This window comes from Varroa jacobsoni, unplaced genomic scaffold, assembly GCF_002532875.2.
Source record: "Varroa jacobsoni isolate VJ856 unplaced genomic scaffold, vjacob_1.0 scaffold_445, whole genome shotgun sequence".
In the NCBI taxonomy this organism is placed as follows: Eukaryota; Metazoa; Arthropoda; class Arachnida; order Mesostigmata; family Varroidae; genus Varroa; species Varroa jacobsoni.
This window is the reverse complement of record NW_019213347.1, coordinates 49,900-67,355: the sequence shown is the minus strand read 5'-3', so window position 1 is coordinate 67,355 and position 17,456 is coordinate 49,900. Positions and strand designations below refer to the sequence as shown.

At 39.3% G+C, this 17,456-nt stretch overlaps 1 long non-coding RNA gene across 5 annotated transcripts in view; it reads left to right on the top strand.

The window, feature by feature from the left end:
- The window catches only part of LOC111260485 (uncharacterized), a 39,883-nt gene extending 22,761 nt beyond the window's left edge, over positions 1-17,122 (top strand). For 2 of the 5 annotated variants that reach the window (XR_015311086.1, XR_015311089.1), the window contains exons 3-6: positions 9,142-9,355; positions 10,026-10,100; positions 12,670-12,830; positions 13,179-17,122. This is a non-coding gene — a long non-coding RNA (uncharacterized LOC111260485). The remainder of the gene's footprint in view (positions 1-9,141; positions 9,356-10,025; positions 10,101-12,669; positions 12,831-13,178) is intronic. The other 3 variants (XR_015311090.1, XR_015311087.1, XR_015311088.1) reach the window with 3 other exon arrangements.
- The last annotated feature ends 334 nt before the right edge of the window (positions 17,123-17,456 follow it).

The window sequence follows — 17,456 nt, the reverse complement described above, 5'->3', positions numbered from 1 at the left end:
GATTCAGTGGAAAAACTTATCATTTTATATTTTGCCTGTTGGTTATGACTGAAGCAAATTAGGGGACATTCAAAGTGCCTTATCGCCTATCGCAGCTAATTATTCCGCTATTTGCAGTTTCTTTCAGACCTCAAGGAAGCGATTTACGAAAAAAATGTGCTATTCGATAGGTTCTGGTCATCCAAAATGGTATAACTTTTTCTGAAGTGATCCTTGGCAGGGTTAATTGATTTTCTGTTGACAGTAGTTTTCCGAACATCGCATTTGAGAAAAGTTTAGCTTTCCACTTCAACTTAATGCAAAGAATTCAGAATTGTCTGCTTATACTATATACATTACCTTTTCTAATTGGATCTCCAGTTAGGATCTTCTCATTTTCTAGTATCCCTCTAAAATACGTCTTGACAATTATGAATTCTCTTCATATAACTTTGGGTACGATCTGAAGGTGAAAGTGTTGTTTCGGTAGTCTTTATTTTTTTGCCGTGGAATATCAAGAGATTCAAGATCGTTCTTCATTCCCTGTTCGATAAACAGTTGGAATTGGGGTTGCTTCGCCACAACATCGTGCCCCCATCTCGATCTCTTGTTCGTCGCAGCTTTTTGTGGGCTCTTTTAAATATTGTATATCGACAATTCGTCATGTTGGGCGTGACATGGAGCAGTTCTAATATGTTTTGCTCTAATTGGTATAGTTCAATCGGCATTTGCACAGTGAACTGCAATCCGTTGTCACTTACTATAGTTCTGAGATTGCCAAAGCTTAAGAATATTTTCTCAACTGATCGTACCGATACACCTCGAGTTACTTAAAACAGGCATCTACATGAATTAAAAACATTTTTTTATTGCACCAGCAAAATAAATATAAACTTGCCAAAATGGTCGGGCGGTCATCACCAACTGGTACCTTGACTGGGTTTTTAGGTTGGTTTGTATATTTTCTCTATGAATTCTTCGTCTAAATTCGAAGTAAAATATGTTGTGTTGAGTATTATTGCATCTCGTATTGCTTATGCCATAGCTGCGGTTCGATCTTGTATTAGTCTGGTTAATAAGGTTTTAGAAACAAGCGAAACCTTCTAAGCCATTATAAAATTAGTTGTAGCAGTAGAAAAATGAGGATACTTGCAGTAGTATTAATTGATTTTTAAATGGTCGCAAATGGTTTACTTGGCCTCTAAACAGTAGTTCAGAGCTGACTGAAATTTTAATAGCTAGATAAACTTCAAAGAATCTCATGCTTCACCTGATATACATATATGTATTGTGTACGATCTATCTCACAACCCATTAGATAAAAAAAGACTTACTATGTTCCTTCGTTATGTAACGTTGATAACAATTTCTCTTGTCTCACCATCAGTTCTTATAAATCGCAATGTGAGCCTTGGCAACTATTGCATACCAGTTTGCGTGTACGGGGTTTATGTTAGTGCTCCAGAGACAAGTAATAAATTAATAGATCGTTTTGCTTAATTAATACATTGTCTATTACCTACAGATATCACAATGCTATACACCTAGTTCCTATCGTTATCTGAAAAGAACCGGCTGCTAGCTCTGTTCCTCCTTTTTTGCTTCGCGGTTCCTCCAGCTCCACGCAGTCTTGGCTCTGCTGCCGGTCACCGTTGTTGCTCATCTGGGAATTCCCATAGCAGCTGCTGTTATAATGGTTATTGCTGCTTTCGTTGTAACTGTGGCCACTGTGGTGACCACATAACTCGACTGGTCTTCCGGCGCAAGGGTATAGGGCATTCCCCGTCATGGTGCAGTCTTAGCAGTTGCCTACTAAAGTTAGTGACGCATGAATTGGTCCGCATTCATAAGCTTGCATAGACACACTTCATTTCAGCTAACTGCCTGAAGTAATGCCTATCAGCTGAGGTATTGAACGTAAAACATTTGGCATACAGAGCTGCTGTTAAGTGAGCGCTATGAGTTCAATGCGTGATGCCGAATTTCTGTGTGTGTTGTCGTTTGTGCAAATGCTGCTAGTTCCTCTGGCGAAAGATCTATCGATTTGCTAACTGGTATTATTCGCAGTAGAGTGGGGTATGCATCATATTTGTAGTGTGTCCTATCGTAATTAAGCGTAATGTTAATAGAAATCCGTTGACCTGGCAACAACAAGATCTCTTTCTTTGGAAAACCAACTCGGTCAGGACGCATTCTACAACAGTTTCAACAAGTACATATTTGCCAAGTAATAAAAACGGCATGCTCCTATAGACTTTTTTTTGGGAACCAAAAAGCTCTTTCTAATTTGTACTTTCTATCGAGTTCTGCTAACCTGCTCAGCTTTGTAATATGCCATAAGTCTCCAAGAGTAACGTTCCCCCATGTTGCCAAGATGCCTTGGTCTAAGAATTTTTCGGCTTGTGAAAAGTTTAGCTGGTAGAGCCGAGTCACTTATTTCAAGACGAACTAGTGTTGGTAGTGCAAAAGTTATTAACAATAAATCAGCAGCAATGTTAGGTGCTGGCAGGCCATAATTGTTAGGTGTTCGTGAATGGTGATTTTAGGCGGTCTGTGACACCCGACTTTTCCATGTAGTAGCATTTGGAAATTGTTCGATGAAAAGGTTCGATGTCACCAACCGTCACACTCCTTCGCTATTCTTGTGCGAGGTCTCTAGTTTTTGCAGGCACCTTGCCATTGAATCGGCCCCTGGGTCTGCGAAGGCCGCTTGTTGTGCCCTACCATTTTAGGGTAATTTAAAGACCTGAGTCAATTTATAGCCCTTTTCTAGAATGACACTGGAGAAATGTTGCTAATACTGCTTGAATACCGTTGGTATTATTTGCGTACTCTACATATGCTCCATGCCGACTATTGGCTGGCCCGCTTTATCAGTTAGCGTTTCGTCGGACCGCATATATATTTAATTTTTCGATTTGCGCTTCAAATCGTCGTGGTTAAGAGGTCTTAGTTGTTATTCTAGAGCCCAAATAAAATGGCTTAGGTTATTTAACTTGAAAACATACATTTTCTGGCGTTAAATATCGTTATTGATTGACTCACCGATTTTCTTTAGCTTGCGAGTACAATTTGCTGGCAGTCGGCTACACCAAATGCTTCTCTATGCTTTTAAGCGTTAATTGTGACGAGCAGTCTAATGAAATCCCAATAACAAAATTTTTGCTTTTTTTTTTTGCAAATTTTTCACAGTGATATCACAGTGATTCATTAACCGATCTTAAATAAGTTCGTTGGATTTTGACACTTTTGACTTGGTTACACCCAACACAGTTTACATCTGGTCGACTCAATTATTCGGGGTACTTCTTTATGGTTCAAGCGGGGACATATCTTACAGAACCACAGATCAATTAGGCTGTTAGAACACTTACAAAACATAATCAACCCTTGCTTCCAGCCACTGGAAAACTTGCTAGTTACCAGAGGCGAACGTTTCACTCTCCGTCTGTAAAAATAGTCACTCAACAGAGGGTCTTCACCGTATGACTCAACACAGACTACTCCCCAAACCGGCGCTGCTATATATAATGATTCGTGATCTAATCATGATCGCAGCACCCATAATGGCCAGTTTGTAAATCTCTGAGGTAAAGTAACTAAAACTGAAAAGCAATACAAAATAAAATGCATTGTGAACAATAAGATACATAATAGTTAAGATCTGCTGGCCTATTGAAATACAGTACATCGCTCGCGTGACGCATAGAAGATCTATCAATACATGATGTAGGCATTCAAAGCGAAAAAAAACCTTTCTTAGAAGTACCCACCAAACTTCATCAATCATATCAAATAATCATATCAAATAGTCTGAATAGTTTAAGACGACACAAAACGAGTTCAACCGCGACGTTCTATTCAGCTAGACTTCGATGTCGAAGGAGTCATTAGATGATTAAATTGCTTATTTAGATGTATCTCGCCCAGGCTGGATAAAGAACCAAAGATGGAAAAGGGATCGAGACATAAGTTGAATGGATAAATTTTGATGTAGCATGGTGATCGTTTATCAATATCATACAAATAAGATCAGTTATAAGCAGCTATATCAACTTCCACTATCTGTAAAACATTGTTGTGTCATGTCATGTGTACAATAAGGTTATAAGGTTAGGTTCCTTTTATAAAGAGGTTTTAAAAAAGCTTCATTATGTGTAAGCTGGCTGTGCACAATATGATAATAGCTAATAATCAAATCCAAGCTGTTAATTATAAATATATGTATATAATGCTTGGAAATTTTTGCAAGAACTCGTCTTAGGAAAAATTGAAACATACGGCTCTGCTCAATGGACGCATCGCCCGAGAAACGGCAAGTGGGCCGATCTTTTGTACAGATATTTTTATCCAGATACATAGGTTAGCTGGATCATCAGATTGGAAAGATAAGCCTGATTCGTTTTGCGCTGAAAGGAAATTACTTGTTTTGAAACCAGAGGCCCACTTTAATGAACAGGAGACAAAGGCCCGAATTCTGCTAGTTACTAAAAAACTATCCCAAATGATTTTCCATTGGATAACACGGTGCTGAGTGCGTTCGCACGCATAAACTAAACTCTCCGTAGTTGACTTGAGGCCCTTAATGTCTCATAGGTTTCCGATTCTGGAGTTTCCTAAACATGGGATATGAGAAATTAAAAAAAACTAAATCCTAAGCACACTTATAAAATCCTTTATCGATTTTGTAGGAGCTTTCTTCTACAAAATGGCGTATCCTGAAGCTGGATTAGGCTTGCTATTTCGGGAGAACATATGATACTCTTTTCTTCAAGTCTGTTATGAGTACGGAAGTCAACGCTTTCAGGCTGTTTGTCGACGACGACAGTTTAGTTTGCATGAGAAGCTATATTAAGTTTACGGACTAACCATTCGGCATTTGCCGTTCTGTATTACTGGATTATGACCCATTAGGCGATTGATAGTCATTGAGTTACACTTAATTTAAGTATAATTCCCCTCTTTCACTTTGATTGGTTGACTACACAAAACAAAAATTGTAAAGTAAGTCAAACGGTGCCTCAGAAAATCTATTGATAGTCAAAACCTAAAGCTATTGGATTTCTCGATTCATCCGGAGGCCGTTGATTATCCGCATGGATCACGTATAAATTCTTATTTATATGAAGTGCAGAAAGCCCATCTGGCTTTTATGTCCCTGTACCGTGGCGTATCGCGGAGCTGACAACTCTATTTACAATTAGGTCTAAACTGCAAAAAGGATTTGCATGATGCGTGAGTCAATATAGTCGATTTCTCTTTAAATAAACAGTATCAATTGGCATTCGAGTTCACGGTCGTACATAAAGTCGATCCTGCATTTAGAGCGTCCATTGCTAGCATACTTTTTTCGTCTCTACAGATATTGCCTTTACGTACGCAGCTGTTTTTGTTTATTAACAAACTAGGAACCTTGTCTCCTCTGTTGGTATGTAAACGCAGTGAGAGACAGAGTGCAAATCTGACTCGAAACGCAATGAACGATACGGCTACTGATGGAACCGTTCTTGTTCCCGCAATTGCCCGCATTTTCAAGAAATGTGTTTTTATTTCAAGAATCACTCTAAATTGCGCTACAATTACTTTGTATCGAGTTGTCACGCCCAAACTAAAACCCTTGCTTTCAGTATGCAAGTTACGCACTCAATTTGAAACTTAGGAATCATCAATTACAGTGGCGAGAAAAGTTCATAATGGACCCTACTTCCTAGTTTTAGGGAGCATCATCGAACCACACGCGGGACGACCATTTACGAAGAAGATCTACCTCAAATGTGATGACACCACTAATCAACCTAATGATTCTCTTGTGAATGCCTGTACTGTTCTGCTTGACCTAAATTGTCAGGTCTCACGAGCTAGAGGAGGAAGTAAAGTTTTTCTACCTCAACGGCTGTTTCATCGAGAAACTCGAAATGCTCGATCCTACTGACTCCTACTGATTAGTCCACACACGACACAGTGTTATCAAAAATGGCGATCACAATGTGTTCCGGTATGACTGTTCTTCGTGCGGTGGTAAAGTTCGCATTTTTAGCAAATACCATTTCAACGCAGTTAGAGCTAGCCATACAGTCTCTGATGAATACGTTACCTTTGTTGGTAGCCACAACAAGCTACACCTTATTTTGCTATTACATAGCAAAACTTTGGAAATGTGGATATTCGTACAAACTTCTGAGATATATGTACTATAATAGACTACTGTGATAGTAGAGCTTATGTGATAGTTGTTAATTATTTTTTTATCCGACATCAACTGGACAACAGCTATCCTATGATATCACATCACAAGGAAACACCTAGCGGTAAGTTGTTTATGTAAAAATGGTCCGGCTCAATTCTAGACCTACTTTTGGCTTTATGCCCCATAATATGTTCCAAACCTATTTAAGAGAATCATCCTGCAGCTTTTTTCTATTGAAATAAATCACAAAGCTATCCTTATTAACATCCTGAGAGAGTCGGTAACGTCTGCTTTTTCACATGAAAAACCAGATACAGGAAAATTGATTGTAAGGGAACAGCTACTTACCTTGATATCACAAATTGGACTTCATTGTCTAGAACTATGATAGCATGAACGGAATATACAGGTTTATAAAATGCTATACCTTCCTTGTTAAGAGCTTTACACGTATCTACCGACTCGACCGGTTGTATTCGTGTAATTGAAAACTAAGTGTATTGAAATCTGAATGCACTTCACCCAAAAATGTTCCTATGCTCTATCCAGGAAACTGATGCATGTCGCAAAAAAGTATTAACCGAATAGGAGCTTAATTTCAAAGTATCCGCATCTTCTTGACTAACGGCCGTTTATCAGATGGTAAATCTTTTTTGATTTTAGAATTCTTAGGACGCACCCATCATTCATACATTGAAATTCTACTTTCCGAACATTTCTCCTATCTGTACCGGTCACGTGTTTCCTTTTAGCCCTTTCTACATGTAGGAATGAACCTCTAGATAATCCAGACATGGCCGTTGTTTTTTTGAAATAGCGATTTTTAACTTGTTAAGCCGAAATTATTACATTCCCAATATTATCCTGCCAATTTTTTTACAGGATGTAGGCTTTCTTCATAGTCGCGCTCCTAAATCGATTCCCAAAAAGTCGTATTCTGATGGCATGATACGTGGGTTACTTCGACAAATTATAATCGTCCCAGTTTGTAAGAAAGGACTTAAGACCAATATTGAGATTTATAGTCCTCTATCTCGATGTTCCATAGGTTGTTTTTACGTTTTCAAAATAACAAGTAACGAATACCTGATCCGGTAGAGTACGGTTCTCTACATACCGCTTCACCTGGACACAACTGTACACAAATGCGCGTACATTTTTCTCATGTATATATCTTGATCAGAAAAGCGCCTGCGGTGGAGTAGTTTCACTCCTTATAATCGAATTGTTCCTGCTGAGTCAAGTCGATAATGATATAAGTCAGTCTTACTCAGCTATTTCTAGTGTTCCGCATGGGGCTGGTGCCTCTCTACTGTTATATGCTATATTATAAATATGAACCAATATCCACGGAAAACTACAAAATGCTTCAAGTGTGCTGAGAACCTTAAGATTTATTATGCAATTGTAAATCAAGGTTCTCGCAGTCTATATATCGTGATATCGTACGTAGGTGTTATGAAAACACTGCGGATGCTCTTTGCAAACCAAAACTCTGTTGTATTAAAATATTAGGCCTCTAGTTATGAAATGGATTGTGTCACATTATTTTTGTTGTTGTAACGCAAAGCGTAAATGTACAAGTGACCGCCCAATTCGATTTTAATAAACACGCAGCGCTACTAGTCAAATCTACAAAAACCTTGTTTGACAGTATTTTTAGATGTTTAGTGTTAGGAGAAATCTAGATGTATAATCAATTTCTCATAGAAAATATTGTATTGTCACCCAGTCTAGCTGCCCTGCCTGAAAAAGTATAATGCCCTCCTCAAAAATGTTCACACACTTTTTCTCCAACGACGTAGCTAAAACTGTACACTTGAAGGAAACAGAATAGGTATGCCATCAGTTGTCTGAATCATCTAAAAAATATCGGATTACAGGAGTAGGTAAACATGACAACGACGCAAAGGCAAAAATGACAAGAGAAAAGTAAAATAAGAATTGTTTACACTTATTGAATTTCGTTGACGATCTGAATCGGGTACAATATATTAGTTGCGACTATTAAGCTTCATGCGGATTGACTTTTCATAACTTCCACACGGGATCAGCTCTCCACACCAGCACATAAGATAGCGCAAATTTAATTGGAAAGGAGTCTTCAAAAGAAGTTGAAAAATGTGCGCGTAACAAGTGAAAGCAATACGGAGCTAAAAAAAAGTGAATAAGACCAGGGCTCATCTGATCTTGCTGAATGACATTTGTCGAATGAATGGTTTTCATTCTCTTGCAATAATAATTTACAAAATCTGTTTTGGTCGTTATATGAATAGCAAAATTAATTAATATACTGGGAATGATACATTTTTGACATGCTCTACATCCCATCGGGAGTGCGCATGATTTACTGGTAATGATGATTTAGAAAATAAAATGCGACGAATGGTGCATGTTGGTATGTTTTTTTACTCAGATACCCAAATAGTCTAGAAAAATTAAATCTCTCTCATATTATTGTATATCTCTGTCCTTCATTAAGTGCTACAAATGATGCCATTGATAAAACCAAAATTTCCTATATGCTCCGTAATGAAGTCACAACATGCTCAGTAGCCAAATTGTTAGCATTAGTTTGTAGTACTTAATAAAAAAGTTATTGCACACAGGAAGAGCACTTTAAAATATGACCTTTTGCCCATTTGTGTGTATGGTTGTGGACTAAAAAATTTTTGTATGACAATCGTGTGTAGAGACAATAGTGGCAGCAAGCTGCTATACCAATTGCTTAATGATGTCCAAGCTTCGGTGATGACAAAAACCGAGGTAAGTGTTCCGCTAGCTAAATACGCTAGCTAATTTCGAGGAACATGGCGTAAAAGTGTCCTCGGAAATTTGGTAATTGAATGTTAAGACAGCCGGAAAAGACAGCCCAATAGTGCAGATGACCTCGCAAATAGATGGTACTAAAGCTGACCAGATAAGCAGTCTTTTTGTTAATCTTAAGCATCACGTATGCCACTTTTGCTTTTCAGACTCAGCGTTTACGCTCGTCGTCGCTTCATCGCCATTATAGCGACATCAGTAGCGCGGATTGGCGACGCAACAGGGTTATCGGCAGCAACGACAGACGGATCTAATAAAAAGCAAACCTTCACACACAGGCGACACTGACCGTGGTAATAGCATGCACTCAAAGAGAGGGATCGTGGAAAAGAGTCGCCTACCAAAAGCGAAGACAGATTATAGGTTGGTAAAGCAAGTGTCGTGTCTGCTTTTGACAAAATTGAATCTTGCTTTCGAAAGCGTAAAAAGTGTCAGGTGTTTGAAGACTATAAATTTTGCACCACTATGCGTTAGCCCGCCGAACAGCGGGGTCCATAGTCGAGTGGCCCTAACAGTTTCAGTGACGCGTCAATGGTACCACGATTATTAGTGAGGACTGCTTTTGGCAACTTTTTTTATAAACGAGCCTCTCAGTTGGTAACCAGTAATGCTACAGGAAGCTAGACTGGTCATTTGAATTCATTTGTATTTCAGTCAGCCAGGATGTCATTGTGCGCGTGCGCCTAATATACTGGGTTGTTGCCTCGTTGTATAAGTCGGCAATAAATGTGGAAAGATTCTGATCATTAGAAGCAATAGGGATCTAAGAATCAAGTTGCTTGATCTGTACTATCCATTGACGCTACTGCGGCTTTAAGGCAGATTCTCTGTCTTAAAATGGCTGCTCTTACTCTGTCGCAGTACTGAAGCAACATTTGACTACAGAACTGCTAAACAATAGAAACTGCACTACGCTATTTAATTGTAGACATCAATAATTTCTTCGCAATTTCGAAATATTTAAACGCTGCTATAATGAAGTGATTTCTTTTGTCGTAAGGAGCAACTGATAATTGTGTTTGCTGCTTTCAAGTAATCCGGGTCACGTTCGGCGCAGATTCGCCACCGAGGACAAAGTCTTCAGATTCACCAACAAGATTGTCTTATGGTTTGGTTCAAGTCATATACCGCTAGCCAAATGGAAAACATATGCATAAGAAATTGATTGTAATGTTACGTCGGCCAATGATTGTGGGCAGCCTGGTAGAAAAATGCGCTCCTCATAGTATTCAATGATTTTTGTGGACTGACCACATGACACTCTCTCCCGCGCTTTCATTTTCAATCAGATCACGATTATCATTTCCATGTCTACGGTGGGGCTTCCAAAGCTGCGTACGTTGCCATGGCCTACCTGCAATTAGCTTAAGTCGACAATATTTACAAATGTTTACTACTTAGATCGCAGCTCGCCTCTCCAAAAAAAGTTTATGCCTGGTTTGAAGCTGATGACTGCCTGCATACTCCCATATCCTTGAGAGGCCGTTGATTAAGTTAAACCGCATTCCCCATATCTTGAATCTGACGACTATTTGCTACTGGTGCAGGAAAATCTAAGCGGACTCCTGAAAGCCTTTTGCTTACAACCGCACGACTCAACTGCAAAAGCCGTTGTTTGCAAACGATTGGCATCATATTCCTGGAACGTGCAATATAACTGACCTATTCATGCGCGGAATTTCGGTATATAAACCCGAGTATAATATCTCGTGGTAGTTCAGGCCGTCTTAGCTGTGTTTTGTAAATCTGATTGGCCCTGTAAGTTGTTACGCATTATGGATAGCCTTGAAATTTTCACACTTGTTTATAATGTCTCAGTCGCCATTATCATAAAATTCGATCGCTTCAGCAGTTGGAAAAGCACTGTTCGTTTCATCGTCGACGTACTGAAGTTTGTTACCTGCTGCCTCTGCGACTGGCTTCCTACCGGTGCTAAACCGTTACAGATGCCGAGTCGCAAGGCGTTTAATGGACACAAGTACACTTCTTTGGCGATGGAAACCAGCAACCAGACCATGTAAACAGAAGGCCCACAAATCGTTACAAAGCTAGTGACATTCACTTCATCGATAAACACGGATCGCTGAATACGAAAATATGGCTCGTAAAGGGCTCGTACTTCTCTTAAGAAAAGATAAAATTTATAATAGTCTTAGGCAAATATCGTGTACATTTGCATTCTCATGCAAGACCATTATTATACAATTGCTTCTTTTTATATCTATGTGATTTTATCAATCTTCCATCGTTACTTGTGGATCATTTGGGATCGTCAAATCGTCAAAATCCTACTTCACAGCTTCGTTACCTGCCGCAAATCTTATAAAGTCAGTTCCGATTTCGATTTCCGGCTAAGCAGGCGAAACACAGTGGCATATCCTGGTTATCTTTTCATTTTAACAAAAAAATAAAAATTTGATACGTCATATAGTACATTAGAACCGTTGGATTTTATCTTACACACAGCACACAAAGCTGGCTAAGGAAACAGAATAAACTGGCCATTATAGCAATAAACTGAATGTGTATACCATATTCCTAAACAAATGACAGACTACTACATAAAAATACGCACAGACCGATTAATCAAAAAGCGAATCCTTTCATAGCCGGGTAAAATAGCGCAGATTCTTAGAAAAGAACAAGAGTATACAAAACGATCCAAAAAGCGAACCTATGGTAAATTTTCACATTTTCGGCGTGCAAACCCAAAGACGATTGCAGAGGACCCGAGGATAAAAACAATCGAGAAACTAACTAATACAGGGAACTCCTAGAAAAACCTAGAGTTGTTATTAAATATGAAATGATCTAGAAATATGTTTGCGAACATGCCCAGCTGGGACAAAATTTACAGATGCTGACATCGCGAACGCACTAACATTCAAAATATATCCACCGAATTCTACGGTTTCACCGGTGAAAGCAAGCGATGTTAAATTTAGAACCACATAAAGATGGGAGAAGAGGAGAAAACTCACACTAGGTTTTATTCTAGATTATCAGATTCTGAAAGTAAGCCACGAGAGTGAAAGCATGAAAACTGATCAACCATATGCTCAGGACGGCCAAGAAAATTGCCCCGAAATCCACGAAGAAAATACCCAGTAATCTGATAAACGACGGCGAAGATAGCGGCATCAAGGATATTTATGAATGTATATATTAGCTACATAATAACTAATATATACATTCTATTACTATTCGTTATGCATAGCTATATTATTAGACAGAGCCTAATAATTATTTTTATAGTCATAAATAATAAACGTAATAGGAAGCTGGCAATAAGCAAAGAAAGCCTTCAAAGAAGCTCCATCCTAGTTTAGAATCGCGGGATGCATTTAGACAGACATACTCGAAAAACTAGAGCAGGAAGCTGATTTGACACAGCACAACGGAGTCGTTATCAACGTTTTAGGACTAAACAATGGCTACATCAGTTGCAAGCTCGGAGAGCGCTCGAGGGGTTCTCTTGAGCTCTTTCGACTACAGGAAGACAATCGTACAAGTTGAGATGCGTAGGGAGGCAATGATTAAGAATCAAGGGAAGGGTATCACCAAAAAAGCCGTATTTAGAACGAGAGACCGGATTCCAAGCATAAAGGGTAAACTTATTCTAGATAAACTTATGACGGGGTCTACCAGATGACTTCCCATAACAGTACGATTTTCAGGCGACGACGCAATGAAATAATTCACAGAAGCTGGCTACCTCTTCATCAGTTGGACCTCATATTTGGTTGTTGAGTGGGTCCTCGCCGTCTCAAGCGCCAAAGAGCGGATACAAAGCGAAGGAATGTACAAATGATGTAATTACGGGAAAAAGATGTCACAGGTGAGTGCAATGAAACGTCGAAATTCTATAACTGTTGGACAGCCTCACATGTGAATTGTGACGATTTCACGGAGGTGACAATAATGGAGAAATGGACTTACTGCTTAAAAGCGAATCTAATATAGATTGCATTCCGAAAAAAGGAATGGAAGAAACATACTAACAAAAACAGCTTTCACAAGAGCAAATGCCACCGAGAAGGGCTTTTTTGCGTCGAAATATTAGAGGGTAAGGAGGCTTCATTTCTGCTGTAGCTGCTCAAAACGCACAATGGAGAGCTTGAACAATTGCTGAAATATTTATAAGGCTTTGTTTAAGATACTGAATCCCTTTTTTTGGTATTCTCAGGAGACCTCGACCAAGCTTCTGCAACTTGAGATCCCTACGCCACGAACACTAGCGACTCCCTAATCGAGGATTTGGTGGCAGAACACAATCTGACTACAACTAACGATCAAGAAATACAAACCTTCTACAGTGACCAAGGAATCCTTCACGTTTACTTCATAATTTGTGAGTTTGCACTTGTTCTGGAGATTGAACGCTTAAGGGTGCTAAATAAGGAAACGTGAATAATCACTGATGCATTAAATACAACATGCTTAAGGGAGGCTCCACCCCTAGAACGTAATCGCCCTGTCCTTCAAGAAATTACACCAAAGAGAGTAAGAAACTAGCACAGCAATGAGACGGGAATTATGACTAGAGGCCCCCGCCAAATTTGGCAGCCTTGTATGAACTACTAAAACAACATTGCGAGCTCAGGCATCCAAAGGGAAGTAAATCTCGTAGACGTAGAGAACGTTTGGAGAGGCTGCCTACGAGCTTGCCGCGACCTTAAGCAAGAAAAAGCTATGCAGACCCATATCTGACAATAAAACTTATTAGTAGTCTTTCTAAAGATAAAAACAGCCGAGAAGGAAGGTCTCCTAAAGTGAAAACGGGAAGAACTTTTAACTAATATAAAGTATGGTCCTTGCGGAAGGCCGCACAAGTTGCTGTGGAGCAAAACGAAAGGGAAGGAAAAACACCTTACCTAAAGAAAAAAAAAAGAGTTATCATTAAGTTTGTATCCCCGGCATATCAGGCGTTTGATAGGATCGATCATGATAACTGAAGCAAGGACCTAGAAACTCATTCTTGCGGCAACTACTGATGATCATGGCACACAAGGCAAAACCGCGACAGGCTTACGACTTAGAGGCATGGATCGTGTCAAGGCAGTAATAGCTGACGCTAAGAAGGTCATAGGCAACTGGCTGGATTACTGTTAAACGTCCACGACCTAAGCAAAGGAAAAAGACGTGTGTCGATGTTGGTGTTAGAATCGATGACATTTTTGGGATGCCCGGTCTTGGCGGCACCGATACGACGATAGCGAGTTTCAGAAGTCTTGCATAAGGGATCCAACGCACACTGAAAATTACCAGTACTACCACACGATAGCGACAGTAGCTACTTTGGTGCTCACAGCCACGGCATTGTGAAACCTTAAGGTTATTGATAGGAAAAACTTATGGTCCAACCCAGAAAGCGAAAATCAAATAAAGAGGGAAGTTTTTATGATTGTCTTACAGGAGATATAGGACACTAACGTAAACGAACATTTGAGTGCAATAGGAAATGTCACCCCTACGATCAGCGTGTAGACTAGTAGACGCAGAAGGTGAGCTAACGTACTTCTTCACCCATTTCATCAAGATAATTTTCAGTGCTTATCACTTACTTTACTTAATAGTAGACAATAGCGCGTCACCTGTATTACTCGAACTCTTCATTAAAAAAGAATTCCATGGATCCACCTCTAACGAATATCCAGGTGTCACCTCGACTCCCTTACGGTGCATCGATTTCTCACATCGATCTTGGCTTGCACCAACTTGATCTTTGACAACGGTCCTTCATTCTCTAAGCTGGCAGTGACGTAAAATAACCCTTTAACTCGGTGTGCGATTGTGAGTCTCGGGAGCTGCTGACACAGCAAACGATTGAACTGACGTTGAGCTGCCTACGTATATCTTGGTTAAACGTTTCTAGTAAACCAGTAAAAGTGACATTTACGAAAGGTTTCAGTTGTAGCTTCGTTAATTTTGGGGACTGACACATTATAGTTGGTGAGCTTGCCGTTCTGGTCAGCATTGACTACCGAAATACGTTCGTGAGGCTATCGACGAACATTCTACCCTAACGTCAACCCACGTCTTCCACGAAGTATCGAACAACCCAGCGTTATGCATTGTTACGCCACCGAAATGCCTCGAAACCAACGAGCGGTGCCAGATAATGTCATCCTCTGCGGCTCTACAGCATACGAACTATTTACCATGCTCTGTCTATACGCCGCTATGGGTAAAACGTCTTACAATAACGGACTGTAAATATTGGTTAAATGTTTGTAATAATTATTTGTAAAATCTGTATTGGTCAATGTAAAAACAGAAAAATCAAAGAGTGGATTGAGAATAGTGTACTGTTGACATGTTGCGCGATCCACCATGAGCGAACAAGCTATCTGCTAATAATGATTTATAAAACAAAGCAGAAAAGAAATGAGAGCAAGCTGAATGATACGATAAAAAGAGCAAGTCACTTTACTTCTTTAGTTGGATTTCGAACACACTAAAATCAATACCTTCCTGTGTCATACTTCTTCATTAAGTGTCCGCATGTTCCACAGGATCATCTCAGGTCAGCCGCTAACCTCAAAGGGGCTATGCACAAACCAGAAACATCAAGCTGAATAAAAGAAGCTTGGAACATGCGACAGTAATATACAGCAGCGAGCCTTTGACATGTAGGCTGATAAAGAGATGAATTTCCGTTACTTCAGAGGAAAAAAAGCAAAAAAGACAACTGATGAAAACAACTAGCACATAAATGAAACTGGCGGTAATTATATATCAAGCCGGACTCAATTAATTATATACATATAGATGTCGTCAATGAGGTTCAAAGATCGGTCACGTTGTGTAAAAAAACGCATTGTAATTTCGGGTTGTCGACAAGGTATCGACGATTTTTCTAGGTAGACGGCTTACTTGTTTTAGGTAATATAAGTTGTATCAGGTTGACCTTGGCGTGATCTGAAAGATGAGGTTTGGCGATAATGGATGTGCTTTTATTCAGACTTAAGATAGAGCACCTTGAAGAGAGGTGATATCTGTGCAAAAATATGTTACAGTTGATAATGTTGTTACGATAGAGGCACAGATGTTGCCAAAACCCATTAAAAAAATGTGCTGTTAGTGGTCAGGATACCTTATTGAAGGAAATGGCCTTATGTTGCTTTCATTCTGGAAATTGAACTGCGAAACGTGCTTCTCGCAGTGGACGGCTGATTACAAAAATAACGATATAATTATTGCCAAGGTTGAGCAAGTTTAACATCTGAGTACTTATGACATCGTTAAGATGGTAAAAGGTACGTCTTTTAAAGACAAATAAACACAATAAAAAGACTTTCTATTTGGGTGCCGTACAAAGCAACACCAGAGTACATCATCATATTTTAATTTGCGAAACTCTACAGAAACAAAAATAGAGTTACACCTAACACGGTTGGTCACGAAGTGGATCGGATACGACTGTGATGTGCGGAGTAAATCAACGCCAAAATGCGAGAAGGCTCTACAGTTTGTGGAATAGCCCGAATTGACGTCAGATAATGTGATGCTGTGTTTGGTGGGATTAGAAAAAAAATGTGCATTATGAGTTGCTGCCGCTCGGCAAAACGATCGATTTGGATTTCTGCTGTTAACGACTAAGAAGATGACAACATGCCATTGAAAAAAATCGATTAAGACCAGTGAACAAGAAGGCGTCGTTTCCCATCATGACAGTTCCAAACCATATGCATATTTAGCTATCCGACAAAAACTGAAACGAATATGAAATTTTAATGTATTTGCCCTATAACAGACTTACCTTAATGTCGGTCATTTAGTTTCAATAAACGTGTACGGAAATCGCTTGTCACAAATTTTCGTCCCAAAATCACAGGGTTCTACAGTAATAGAATTACGGTTTTACCAGAAAAATGGCAGAAAGTAGTCGACCAGCGCGGAAAATATTTAGTTTAGTACAGTTGTTTTAATATATAAAATTATTTTCTTTAACTTTAACTATTACCATTAACCACCAGTAATTTTTCGACCATTTAAGATACGCACACTTACGAGTGGCAGGCGAAAGACTATAGAAGCTGAGCTGGGCACTGGAAAAATCACAATCTTCCTTTAAAAATAAATAGGGCAAAATAGCAAATAAAGCAAAAACACAGGGTCAGGCAATAATTGAGATTTGAGCTTGTGTTTCCTACGATGATATCACTTCCACGGTCAGACGGACATAAGAGCAACGCACGCAGTTGGGCAATGATATATAGACGTACTTTAGCTCTAATTAGGTTCTCATAGCTGACCATTCTGCTCGTCGGTGTCCTCATTAACTGTTTCTCTCAAATTGCGATAGTTAATTTTATCGTTACAATTCTCATAGGAAGCACGATTGTTCATAATTTTGCCAGTACTATTCATTTCTCATGTTATTATTATTGTCGTTCTTCCGTCAAACCATTGACATCTCTGTCTCCTCAGCATCAAGTCTATTAATATTATAGTAGTTGTT